The following is a 12,718-nucleotide window of genomic DNA, read 5'->3' as shown; positions in this document are numbered from 1 at the left end:
TTGTCTCACTTTTGGTATAATCGGATCGTTTATAAATGGCGGGTCTTCACAATAGCTGGCCTCTTATACATTGGCGCAACGTATTCAGATGTTGAATCAATGATGAAAAAAGCTGATTTGTTGTTTGTCTGATGTGACGCCTAGCTTTATGCCTCGTCTACATTACAAAATATTTTGTAATGTAATGAGGCATTATCATCTTTATTTTGCGCTCTTTGGAACAACACACAGTGCACTGTGAAACAAAAATGCAGGACATAACAACAAGTAGGCGACATAAAGCAGGGAAGGGACGCCATCGAGTTAGCTGCTATGTGTAAATGGAGCCTATCTCATAATTTTGAGTGTATCTCACAATTACTGTTTGCAAAAACGCTATTTCTCCGGCTTTTCCCAAAAGCGTTAGCAGTGATACATTTGCTCAATTGCAAGTTTTGTCAATGAGAGCATGTCCATCGAACGTTTATTTCGAAACCAGGTTTTCGTGCATTTACCCAAGAGAAGATTTCTTATTGTAACGTTTTTTATTCGTCAATGAATATTATCTGCTTGAAACAACTGTTTTGAATAGTTTGTGGCCTGCATAGCCTACTATTTTGATCGTGGATTGCTATTCTTCTTTGTAGAGCTGATAACGCAAAAAACGTTTGCTATTGTTGTTTCTAATTAACAGCTTTGTGATCACTGGCTTTTCTTTTGTAGCAGAAGAAATAACGCGCTTTGTATTAAAGAGGTCAAACCAAACAAAGGAAAACAAGAAGATGTTTCTCTCTGGTCGCGCATATCGATGCACGAAGCAATTATGAGCTTATGACTTGTTATCGCAATGTAATCCATTTCATGCTTTGCTGGAAATTAGCTAAAAATAGCAAAAATTCACCAAAATCTTAAATTTACAAGAAAACTACACAACTTTTAGCATCAAATTTAATATCATCAGATCCGCCTGGCAATTTTAGGATAAGTCAAGAAAAACCAAGTGCATGGCGTTACTGTGCTTCAAATAATCAAAGGAAATATGAGGGGGGGGGCAAATCTGGCCTCCCTTTGAGGAGCAAAGTGTTAAGGGACATAATATTTCTAAGCAAGTTTTTTACCAAATAAATATGTTTTGTAGTTTAAAATGGCAACTTAAATTGAACTTAAGATTTTTTTTCAATTTTTTTGTTTGTTTATTATAAAACGATATGGTACATATGTGTACCATTGTCCCTTAGGGGAAATTTTTTTGATGACTCGTTTGATTATAGTTGTTCCATGTTAGGAGCCCTATCGTTGTTCATAAGTACTATCACTTTACAATCTTGTGATTTTAAAGATTTTACCCACATGACTGTTCAATGTTTGGTATGTAGGGGGTCAACCCAGCCCCATATTCACTCCTTTTATTAAGAAAATGTTGTTTCCATGCAATATAACTTAATGAAGGAAATCAGAAATTAAGACATTCATACAGAAACAACTTCCAAGTTTAATGGTGACAGTTTAGTAAAGTTAGCCACACTCATGGTAAAATGGGAAGCAGTTTCTACCATTTACATAATCTAGGTGGACATTACGCTCAACACATATATTGTTTGTTCTGTTTTGGAGTATTTTTTTTGGTGCAATGTTTGCATAGTATGTACATAGGCTATTAACATTTAGTAATATTAGAACAACGAATCAGCAACAACACGAAAACACACTGCATACAGGCACCTCAATAAGATCTGGAAAGTTATCTGATTTTTCCCCTAAGGGACAATGGTACACATATGTACCACAAAATTCATATGATTTTTTTCAATACTAAAATACTCTCAACAATGGTAAAAACGTTTATATATTACAACACAACTATCCTTTATGTTTCGGAATGAAATAGAGCAAACTGCTGCTTGTAGTTTCCACAAACATACCGTGAACAGGCCTCACCATGGTACTGCGCTAACTGCTCAAAAACGAACCTTTGAAATGTGTGTGTGAAAAATGATCCAGAGTTTAGAAATTTTAATTTTATATTGAACAATCTATGCAGCAGAATACCATCAAAACGTAAAATTAAAAAAAAATGTTCATTTTAGTTGCGTAAGTCCAAAAATTTTATGGTACGCATAATTATGTACCATTGTCCCTTAAAGGGTTATACCTCCGTGAATACTTGTTAAACAAGAAAGACACAATATTGCTGCTAAAATGGTCTTAAAACTCAAATGTCAATATCTTTCCTTTCATTGAACAGTAGGGTGGGCCGTTTTTGACTTTTTTTCGAAATTAAAAAACGGCTAGTCATAAAAAGTGGCACATGCATGAAAAAATTACGCGTGCAAAATTTCATCAGTTTGGGGGTGCATCTTCTGCCCCCGCAGGGGGGTCAAACTTTCAATTTTTTAAAAAAAAGTTGGAAATTTCAATTTCCGTTTTAACATAATTTTGTTTATAATTTTTCTTATGGCTAGTTATAAATTGTATGTGGGATGTACCCAGAACTTTCCTATGTAAAGGCATGTTCGAAGCTTAAGGTTTACTGCCCCCGCATCGACGACCAAAATGCTGAATTTTCACCAATTTGAGATGCAATTTTGTCATTGCTCAATGAACAAACTTGTCGCAAAAGGGCGAGATGGTACGCTCATTTATGTTCTGTCAATTAACTTTGCAGGATGATACGAATGAGGTAGATCAGTTCACTTGGTATCGCCACGTTACTCTTGTTGGACCATGTTGCTTTGCTTTGCTTTGCTGACAAACTTTGCTGACTGGGTTGATTCGTAGTTACGAACTGAGATAAAAGAGATAAGCAATAGCAAGTTTGATCAGCTGCAGCTATAAAACGCAACTTATAAATTACAGTGGTCGGTTTGTTCAGATACTTTACCTCAGAATAAAAGCTATATGAACTGCAGGTTCCGTAAATACAGTGTAAACTTACGATAATCTATATGAGGCTAGCAGACTAGTTAGGCTTAATATTGCCATGTGACATAGAAATAATTCATACGAAAAGCATAGGTTTTTTTGATCATTTACAATATTTATTCCAGAACTTCTGTTATGGTTAATTTATGGTTTAATTGTTAAAATGGCTACTCGCAGTGCTTCAGAGTGTCCGATATTTGGTCCGGCAAACGAGCTAAGTTTACGAAATCTTCCTACGTACGAAGATGTAGCCTAATGAGATATTACCAATTTGTGAGAATACATTTACGAGAAAAAAAGGAGCCAACTTTTCAGGTCATCACTCAAATTGTTGCTGAAAAGCTTGTGGAAACTTGCATCGATCCCGCACCTTTCACAAAAACGTATATGTTTTATGATAAAGAGTTACAAGGAAAAAATGAATAACCTTTTGAAGTCAAAGTCTAGAGGTGGGCCTAAATTTCAGCAAAATTTGGAGCAAATGAAAGAATCTGCAAAGCAAACATTATTTGATATCGGTTGTTGTAAGTGTTCCAATTTTCAGCAATGTACTTGCCCGCAGGAAAATCGTGTCCCTGTTACGGAACAACAGTTCCTTCTTGATCAAAGAACAACTCGTATAATGGTGATTTATAAACTTGATAAATCGACCACAAAATCTAATTTTAAGCGTTTGCAGAGGAGAGTCGCAAGATCAGAACAATTCCATTCTTTACGTGAAGACCCAGGAGCAGGCACAAGTAGCGCTTTGGTTAAAACACCTTTAACTTCTTACTCAAGCTCAGAAACGTTGTCATCCAATGAAGAAAGCTGCGGAGATGATGATGATTATCAACCCAGTTTTGCCTCGGAAAACCCCAGAAAAAGCAAGGCTACTTCCAGTTTAGTAGTATTTGCTGAATCATGCGGTCGTACTAGTATTTCAGATAGATCTGCAGCACTTATTGCTTCATCACTTCTACAAGATGCAGGAGTTGTAACGGATAGTGAATCTCAATCCGTTATAGACAAAAACAAAGTGAGAAGAGCGAGAAAAAAACTGAGGCTTACAACTCAAACGGAAAGTATCATGTGCCTAAATTTGCAAAGCATATATTTTGATGGCCGAAAAGATCAAACTATCAAACAAGATGAAATTGCTGGGCTATTTCGAAAACATTTTGCAGTTGAAGAGCACATCACTTTAATTGAGGAGCCAAGTTCTCATTTCATTGGTCATTTTACTGCAGCCAACGGATCTAGTGTGTCAATAGCTGCCGGGATTCTTGAATATCTTAGATCCAATAAAATTAGCTACGATAATGTAATGGCAATTGGATGCGATGGAACTGCAATAAACACAGGTCAAAAAGGCGTCGTGATAAAGCTCCTGGAAGATCATTTCCAAAAGCCACTTCAATGGTTAATATGCCTACTCCACGGTAATGAATTGCCTCTTAGGCATCTTATAAAAGAACTGGATGGCAATACTAGCTGACCTGATAGCTTCACTGGGCCCATTGGAAAGCAGCTAGCCACTGTCACACAACTAGATGTTGTAAAATATAAAGCAGTTCCGGCACCAGAGATTGAAATTGATGAAAATGACCTCAGCACTGACCAAAAATATCTTCTACACATGCACAGAGCAGTGAAAAGTGGAGAAATATCAATTCATTTCGCATCTAGGAGTCCAGGTATGATGAACCACTCAAGATGGTTGACCACAGCCAATAGAATTATACGTTTGTATGTTGCATCTAACGAACCGTCAGCTGTATTGGTGGAACTTGTGGACTATATTATGAATGTTTACATTCCATTATGGTTTGCCATTAAAAAAGAAAGCCATTTCACTAATGGCCCAAAACATTTCTTTAAAATTCTACACTCTGCTCAGAAGCTATCGAATAAAGCTCGCAATATCGTCAACAAAGTACTACAGAGGAATGCGTTTTATGCCCATCCTGAAAACATTTTGATTGCAATGATATGTGATACCGAAGAGTATGTAAGGGAACTAGGATGGAGAAGAATTTTCAATTCAAGAATATTATCATCTCACAGCACTCGTCAGCGAAAATTCACCCTTTCCAATATTGCAGTTCAATTCTGAACATTACTTTGAGATGATAGACTGGCAAAATATTCCAGTTACGGAACCCCCAGTGATGCGTGGTGTTGACAGCAGTGTGATAGAAGAGCATATCAAAACAAAGATGCCTCTCCAACAGTTGTTTCCTATGTTTCCTTGCCACACACAAGCCGTTGAGAGAGCCATTAAACTCGTGACAGATGCCTCATCACATGTGGTGGACAGCATTGAAAGAGATGGGTACATTAAAGCAATATTACAATCAAGGAAAAAAATTCCTCGGTTCCAGTCGAAACAAGATTTTATGATTCATTAGACTTAAACCAGAACTAAGTTTGAACAATAATCTGGTGAACTGGTTAAAAGTTCTTCTTGTTTGTTGCATTTTTGACACAATTTCGTTTTTTTTTTGTTAACACAAGTTCTTTTTTATCGTTACATTGCTGTCAAACAAAGTTTACTCCTGTATGTGGTTCTTGTAGTAGCCTATCAAGTGAACGTTTAATTTTGGTTTGTAACTGACAAATTTGTGTAAACAAATCATGATAACAATTCACGTCGAAACTGTACAGTACATTCCATTTACGGAACCTGCAGATCATATTGCTTTTATTCTAAAGTAAATTATAGGTTGCGTTTTATAGCTGCAACTGATCGAGCGTAGGCTACTATTGCTTTTAATATAAGCAAGACTACGTATTATAGTTTGTCAATTCGTATTATCATGCAAAGTTACTGGACAGAACATAAATGAGCGTACTGCGGTAACACCATCTCGTTCTTTTGTGACAAGTTTGTTTATTGAACAATGACAAAATAGCATCTCAAATTGGTGAAAATTCAGCATTTTGGTCGTCGATGCGGGGGCAGTAAACCTTAAGCTTCGAACATGTCTTTACATAGGAAAGTTCTGGGTACATCCCACTTACAGTTTATAACTAGCCATAAGAAAAATTATAAACAAAATTATGTTAAAACGGAAAGTGAAATTTCCCACTTTTTTTCGAAAAATTGAAAGTTTGACCCCCTTGCGGGGGCAGAAGATGCACCCCCAAACTGATGAAATTTTGCACGCGTAATTTTTTCATGCATGTGCCACTTTTTATGACTAGCCGTTTTTTAATTTCGAAAAAAAGTCAAAAACGACCCACCCTATTGAACAATACATGTATTTACTAGATGTGTGTACTTCATAACTATTTGATTGAGTATTAAGGCACAACCCTGCAAACTGTTTAGTGCGTATCAAGACTATAGTCGTTCAAACCAGTTGCTATGCTGTCACTTGCCATGTGCGCAGTATCACTAAAGTCGTTTTCAGTACAGCATTTCATAAAGCATTTAATTTCGTTTTATGCTTTTCGCTTTTGACTGAAAGGCTATGAAGAAAATTACTTACAATGCCAATTGCAGTCTGATGGTAATAATGCAAAATGTAATACTGTTGTTACTTGTTACATTACTTGTTACATTGCATTATTATCAACAATAATTATGCAATGGTAATAATTACTGTTGCATCAACAATATAATAGTCAAATATTAGCTAATACGGAATGATCAAGACGAAAAAAATTGAAGCGTAAAATTACACAAACCAACAAGCCACTGATGTATGCTAGAAATATTGCAGCAAATCAGCACTGAAAACGATAAGAAAACTAAATACCAAAACATCAACCCTATGTGTAGCCACACTGGGTTTTATGAGGACGCCCCACTCTAGTAGTGCAATATTTCACAGAAGGAAATATGCTAGAAATGTGAAATTTCAGTGCTATATAAATATTAGTGCAATTACTTTGAAATGTCAAACGCCCAAAACGCCTTATATTGATGAGCAAAAATAATGTTTTGTTTAGTTTAGCATTACATTATGTTATAATTTAAAAATTTCAATTTTGAAGCTATTTTAAAGAAATTAGAATAAAAACCGACGGTCTGACGTTTTTTCATCTCAAACATTTTATTTCAATACATTTGTTGGGTAAAATTTTAATTTCTATACGCACAATACACATGATTATTATCTTGTAAAATATTTTGGCTTTGTGATTGTCATAGCTCCCGTTATCAGCGATTAATTAGCACGGGGTTAAGATAGCCGGTGACGTACTTTCCGCGTACGAAAATAGCTCGTATTAAGATAGGGTTAAACAATGCGCTTTAGCTCAATATGTTTAACCAACAACTATTCTTCAACCGTTGCCCCGTTTTTTTTTTATCCTATTGCAATTGAAGCTTCTTTATTTTCTTGAAAAACTTCTTCTTAACCCAAACAATGAAAGATAATTTTCTAAATATTCAATCTTGCGACTTCATCGTGGTGAGTCCAGGTAACTGAGCAAAACTATGCTAATGACATGTAATAGAGACATATCACAGCATCTTCTTAGGCTGGTAAAACAATAAACCCTCGGAATCTGAAAACAAAGAAAGAAGTTTTAGAACGCAATTTTAGAACTTCTATTAGAATCTGGGGTATCTGCTTGACTCGAAGACCCATGGTCTCTTCGCAGATTCCCGTTGCTGGAAATTCCTTTTTTATTGCTGTATTTATTGTATTATATTTACCTACAACGAAATAAAATCAATCAATCAATCAAGTCTTACCAGGAAGAAGTTTTGCTTCAAAAATTAATTTGAGGTTCATTTAGGTTTGAGAGACTCCGATTGGATGTTTGACGCGTTGATTAGGTTTAACCAAGTAATTTTTGTACAACCCACAAAACGTTGAGCAATGAACTGGTCAAGACCGTCTGTTATTCAGAATATAGTAAAACCACGGAACTCATCCGAGATACTGTATTCTGTCACGTTTTCATCCAGAGTTAATATGCAGCTGTTACAGAAAGTTTAACTTTCATATTACCATGATGATGTAATTGTTCTTACCTTTGCGTTTGCATATCGAGAGAATTGCATCTCGTATAGATCAACGTTTTGTCAAATAAAATAAAGCAACTTGGTGAAGTCGAAAAGATTGTAACATGCTGAAAAGCAAAACCAGGTTATTTTTCACTTTAAACTTCACAATAGCCTAATTCGCCTTGCCATGAATTCAAAGTCGGTATTGATTTTTGATTTGAGAAAATATTATCCAAATGCTTCTACACCCACTTTTGGCACGTGGCTCTTTTTCTGAGAAACATTTTACTGCTGTCGCTAAAAGCATAAAATTAAGCACGCAGATTAAGGGACCACCTGTTGATTTCTTTTGATTTCGTTTAGGGTAAGATGGTGCATCCACGGCCATTGATGATGCCATCACGACCGTGCCTAAAATATATTCCTAATTATTCTTACTAGTGTATATGCTTTTCACGGAAAAACTGAAACAACCGCAAGATCTGTGTTATACTGTCTTATTTTCTCAGTAAAAGTTTAATAAAATATTAGGATGACTCATGTGTATCGCAAAAAACAGCATTTGTTTTGTCGGGGACGTAGCTACAATTTGTTAATTTTTTTGACGAGGACAATTTAAATGTTTTTCAATAAAAAGAAATATGCTTAAAGTAATAATCACATTAAGTAATTGAATCGATAACTTTAGAGCAATTGGTATGATGTACGTACATGAGTGCTTAGGCTATTTGCGGTACACTCGTGATTTTCTTATGAGAATCCTAATAAACTCTAGAAGCTTCTTTGGAACATTAGCCTACTTCCATTCTTCACACGAAAACTATACTGCAGTCATAATGAAATTTGTCTTTATTCAATCATTATCATCAGCCAGTCATGCCCCTGCTGACAGATGACCTCCACATACGTTTCCACACAATTCTGTCTTTCGTTATTCTCATCCTTGTTCTCATCCATGCCAATATTTTCTTCAATGTCATCCACCATCTTCTTTTCGGTCTCCCTCACGTTTTTTTACATAATTTAGGCTATATTGCTGTCCATTCTGTAGTTATTTTGGCCCATCTGTTGTCTGTCATTCTTGCTACATGCCCAACCATTGCCACTTCAAATTTGTTGCTGTTTCGATGATCTCTTTGTTATGTGTTTTGTTTCTGATAACTTCATTTATAATCTTGGTTTTTCGATTTATGTTCAATATTATTCTTTCTATGTTCTTTTGCGCTGCTGTTAGTTTTCTTGTTTGCTGTTTTGTGAGTGACCACGTTTCTGCTTCATATCTTGATGTTGGCATTATTACTCTGTCCGTGATTTTACGCTTTAAGCTAATTGGAATGTTTTTACTCTTTAAAACGTTGCTTCATTCAATGCAGTCTTGCATTTTACCTCATAGCATGGTTGAGTTATTAACACTGATGCCACAGCTACGATGTAGGGACTGTGTAGTTAATCTTTATCAGTAATTACAAATTTATAAGCAAATAAATTGCTGAATAATTGTTTACATCATGAAAAAACAAAATGTTGTAATATTTCAAATTAAACCAGTTTATCGGAATCTGAACCCAAACAATGGAGAAATGACAACTATTGTTTGTGCCATCTCGTCAACTGAATTTTAAGACGACTATTACCAAAATTGCTAAGTCAAACGCCAAAATACTTTTGTGCGTAATACATCAAATGATATTGCTTCAACTCTTTCTTATACAAAAGTTCTCTTTGGTTTGTTTCGCATTGTATTCAATCAGCCCACTCATCTTACCAGGAAGCTAACCAAACCACCGTACGTCACATAAGTCTGAGCTGTAAATTATAATTCATACACAGAAAGTTGTTTTACGTAGTTAGTGTAAGTTCCATGAGTGGTGGTTAGATTTTGATTGTCATTCTTTACTTCAGAACTTAAATTTCAAGTTGCATTTAATTCTATCTTTTGAGCACATAAGAAATAGAAATGTATAACGCATTGTAAAATGCTTTTTTATTTTGACTTTCTTGCATTAAAATTTTGAAAGATTTAAATTTTCTTAGTTGTTTATAAATCAAAATGCAATTGTTGAGCGTGTTTGTATCTTCTTGGCGGACAGTGTAATTCTAATATGAAATAGTCACTGCACACTAGTTCCAGACCTCCGTTCGATAGCTTCGTATATCATAAAAAAATGAAACATATTTTTGCTGTTCAACGAGAAACACAGGCACAGTAATTACAGTAAATTAAAAGAAAAGGAGATTGTCGCTCAAGCATGGCAATGCATCGCAATGATGACGTTACGCTTGCATCACAATCTGTATTTACATTGCTAGCCCAGATGGTGGTCAATAATTTCGCCAACAGAGATGTTGCAGACTTTTGAAATCTACACGTCGTTTGAACAGACTAAACACAAAGGAGTACAAACATTAATAGAAAGATTATGACACTAAAGTGATAAGGATAAAACTAACTGCTTTTGCTTAAATGACACTTCTTATCCGGGGGTGTGCGCTTGAGCAACGCATTTCAAGACTGCTCTCTATTCAGCGGCACCTAGTGAATGGAATAATTCACCGTCAACAACACTTCAACAATCGGAAAACTTCACTCTTACAATCTCGGTAACCGGCACTGCGTCAAGAGCCTCTGTTATTCGAAACTACCAGGAATAACTTATCAAGGCTTTGTCAGTCTGAGGATAAATATTCAAAACCAAACCACTTTGTTTTCATTAGTGTTGGTTGCTGGTATTTTCGTTGCGATAGTGATACTTTTTTTGCAATTAAAAATCATACAACATTTTTTTCAGCACATTATTGGTTTCAAGTACAGTTTCTAAAAAAATGCTTGTTTTGTAGTTTGTTAAATCGACAGGTACAGTAGCTAACTAATCATGAAGGAAACAAAGACGCTCATGATGAAGATATCAAAACATTTTGCGTTTATTTTTATGGTTTTTGCTGTGTATTATTTTCAAATCGTTCAAGGGGATGGTAAGTAAATTCATTTCAGAATAAATTGTCAAAACAAATTTATTATAGGTACCTAAAAATTTGAAATGTTTAAACTAAATTACTAAATCATTATTGGGCTACACCACATCATTAATACTTTTTTGCTATGAACACATCTACAGGCTCGCACCCTTATTACACCGGGATCGGCAAAAATTGAAAAAAATGTTTGCGGTCAGGCAACAAAAGATCGTTGCAAATATAACAGATATTTTGTAATTATCAATGTTGTCACTGCGTACAATAGCGCATGAGCTTGTGTTTGGGTAGGTATTTAAGAAAAAATTAAAATACAACACAAGATAGTCAAATCAACTCAAACAATATATGTCAATCCATTTACACACAATGTAAGTAAAAAATTTAAGACCAAGTAAACTGTTTTATTAGCATGTTTTTACCTCAAATCCTCTTCAAGTGTGGACTACTTTTCTAAATTCTTACTTATTCTAAAGCACTGTTTTCCCACAACTTTTTGCATAAAAAATATTTGCCAACTTAATCTCCAGTTTTGGCAAGTTTTACGTGCGCGCCTTACCATCAGTTCCTTTTTTTTGGAACCTCAAAATGTTTTCCATTTCAAGTTTTCGTCGACAACAACGTAGAAATTTTTAGAAATTGGAAGCAAATTAACTACCCATAGCTTCATTAAAATATGGTACGAACAAAACAACGCATATACTTTACAATGTTTGTGCAAAAGCAAAACAAGCTAAAAACAACAAAGCAGCAGACTCCATCATATCGATTGCAGTTTGTACTGCAGCCTACTGATTAACACAGAAACTTAATTATTTTTTTAAATTTAAATTGTTGAATTTGATTCAGTGACTTAATTTTATTTTTGCATTTTACATAAAATGAACTGAAGCAGATGAAGGCTCAGAAATAAAAATTAATCATTTCCCAAAGTATGTCCCTATATCTCAAGAAAATAGAATCTCATTCTTGACATTTTGTCTGTTTGAACTTAATTTATTTGAATTTTGCTAATTTATTCTGTGGAATTCAACTATCTGAATACTCATCTACACAAACCAAAACATTTCCTAAAGTTGAATTATTATTTAGGTGAATGCGGTTGCGGACCTGATGACAAAACTTGCCACTTCCCATTTACTCACACTGATGGAATTACTTACACCGAGTGCAAAAAAGAGAACTTCTCGATGCGTCGGTGGTGTGTCTATAAAGAAGTATATACAGGGGATGATCAGTGGTGTTATTGTCAAGGACGTGAGGGTAACTTACCAAATATAATTATGAGTAACTGAAACCTAATTCTGTAAAAATGCTTAAATGTTGATTTTAGTTGTTCAAAATTTTTAAACTAATAGCTCTTGGTAGAATTATTGTTGATACATAAATTATATCAAGGATAGGTTCATTTAACAACTCATATAACGCCTATAAACAATAAAATGATGGCATGGGGCATTGTAGCCTCCTGTATGACGGGCTTGCCTTCCGGTTATGCGATAGTCCTTGATTGTTAAAAAGACACCAATCTCCATTAAGGTGTAATAAATTGGTTGAGGGTAGTTATAATCATAAAAAGGCTGCCTAAAGGAAAAAAAAAAAAACTGGTCAACTCACTCTCAATGCCAAAGGCCGATAGACAGCTTCCCTCTTCATTTTCCGAGGCCCAGTAACTTAGTATATGACCATATTTACAATTAGTTATAACTACGTTTGATGATTGACTCTGACTCATCCCGTAAACATCATATCACATATATAAAAGTCAAAAGTATTTTTGTATCACAGAACTTTAAAACACTTCTATTCGATAAGCAAGCCTGCAGCTATGTCTTGACGTTGGGATGCTTGATGGATGTAAAGCGGGGGTGGGCAAACCTTTTCCCATGGACTTCTATATAG

Source organism: Aplidium turbinatum, chromosome 5, assembly GCF_918807975.1.
Source record: "Aplidium turbinatum chromosome 5, kaAplTurb1.1, whole genome shotgun sequence".
Lineage (NCBI taxonomy): Eukaryota > Metazoa > Chordata > Ascidiacea > Aplousobranchia > Polyclinidae > Aplidium > Aplidium turbinatum.
The sequence above is the reverse complement of the archived record's forward strand: the minus strand, read 5'-3'. Positions refer to the sequence as shown.